Source organism: Vespula pensylvanica, chromosome 15 (genome assembly GCF_014466175.1).
Source record: "Vespula pensylvanica isolate Volc-1 chromosome 15, ASM1446617v1, whole genome shotgun sequence".
Taxonomy (NCBI): domain Eukaryota; kingdom Metazoa; phylum Arthropoda; class Insecta; order Hymenoptera; family Vespidae; genus Vespula; species Vespula pensylvanica.
This window is the reverse complement of record NC_057699.1, coordinates 2,485,249-2,486,877: the sequence shown is the minus strand read 5'-3', so window position 1 is coordinate 2,486,877 and position 1,629 is coordinate 2,485,249. Positions and strand designations below refer to the sequence as shown.

At 27.1% G+C, this 1,629-nt stretch overlaps 1 protein-coding gene and 1 long non-coding RNA gene across 3 annotated transcripts in view; one reads left to right on the top strand and one right to left on the bottom strand.

Moving 5' to 3' along the window:
* LOC122634637 overlaps positions 1–625 on the bottom strand; it is a 6,093-nt gene extending 5,468 nt beyond the window's left edge. The window contains exons 1-2 of the long non-coding RNA XR_006328445.1: positions 496–625; positions 188–291 (exon numbers count right to left, since the gene is read on the bottom strand). This is a non-coding gene — a long non-coding RNA (uncharacterized LOC122634637). The remainder of the gene's footprint in view (positions 1–187; positions 292–495) is intronic.
* The window catches only part of LOC122634635 (glyoxalase domain-containing protein 4), an 11,376-nt gene that overhangs the window by 9,547 nt on the left and 200 nt on the right, over positions 1–1,629 (top strand). The gene's annotated exons all lie outside the window — the stretch shown is intronic.

Here is a 1,629-nt window from a genome sequence, read left to right as displayed (position 1 = left end):
AAAAAAATATAAAATATTATATAATAAAAGTTCTGGATATAATAGAGCATAGAAGCTTACAACAAGACTACGATAGAACACATGAAGTCGTATAACGAGATAGATAGTTCATAATTAAAATCTAATTTTTTATAGTAATTGAAATTAAATACAAATTTCTTTTAAAAAAGAACTTATTTGTATATACCTATATACGAAGAGCAGCAGGAAGTATATGATAACTGCTATTAAATGTGTAGGCATCCAAACGAATTGATGAATATTATATTGGCCAATATGATGAATAATAACCTGAAAATATTTAAACTATTATTGATATAAAATACGCACATGTATAAGATTACGCACGTGTAAATGTGATTTGCGTACTCAACATATAAATGCTATATCGTATATCGAAATCTGATATGATATAAAATAGAAATAATAAATTATAAATGATTAAATCAAGTTTGTAAAATATTATATGTAATACAAATGAAAAATTAGACTTACTGAAATTGAAGAAGCAGGAACAGGTTCGAACACGTCTGGAAGGTTGCTTATACGAACGAAGACTGTAGAGATGAGTCAGGAAGATCGTCCTCTAGATCGTCCCTTGATTGTTTATATATTGTTGATACATAGACTAGAGAGTACAGTACAGCGTATACATAGCGTACACAAATACACACATATATAAATATACCTATAATAGAATATTATTACATACGATTGCTTTTTCTTTTGTTGCTTGCCGGAGAGTCATTTCCAAGAATTATATGACAACTGGTGGGGAAACTTTAAAACTATTATTTATATCCTAATGTTACCTTTCCATCTTTATTAAAGGATTTATTATATGTATTTAAAAACAGATTTTTAATTTTTAAGTGAACATAAGTAAAATAGACAATATAATATTTAACGTGAAATGCGTAAATAAAAATAAATAAGATTAAATGGAAATAAATAAGAACAAATAAAATAATAAGGAAATTCGAATTTTTCGATGCGTTTCTTTAAGAAACTATTTTAGAATTCTATCATATATAATCTACTTATCTACCAAAATACAATGCAAAATTTAAGATACTTCAATGTATTGTTACAATTAGATAAAAAAGATTTTGGAAACGCACTGAAACATGCAGCCATTCGCCCGGTAGTACTTATATAGTATTATTAAAATAATACTATTAGAATAATGATAATTAGATAATTCACAATTACATTTCGATATATCGCAAGTAATACCGACCCAGATCCCACCGCGTGGAGGTTGCTGCATATGGAGATCCACGGGCTAAAATAACATACTAATTAATCACGTTTAATGAAAATCTTCTATCGATCCGATCGTAATCGATCGAAGATTCACCAACCGCGATTTTGCCCTATCCTACCCGGGAGAAAAAGCTTGGATTCTTTACTAATAATCTTAAAAATATCTTTATACGATCTTGATATAATTAATTCACGTAACATGATATACATATAATTTGTATATCCCGGAAATATACAAAGTACATATACTTTATAATCACTACTATGTTACATTTATAATTAATATATTGTTATTGATAAATTTAAAGCTGGAGATTTAAAAGTTAAATAAGGTAATTGGGAAAATTATGAAACAAAAATATG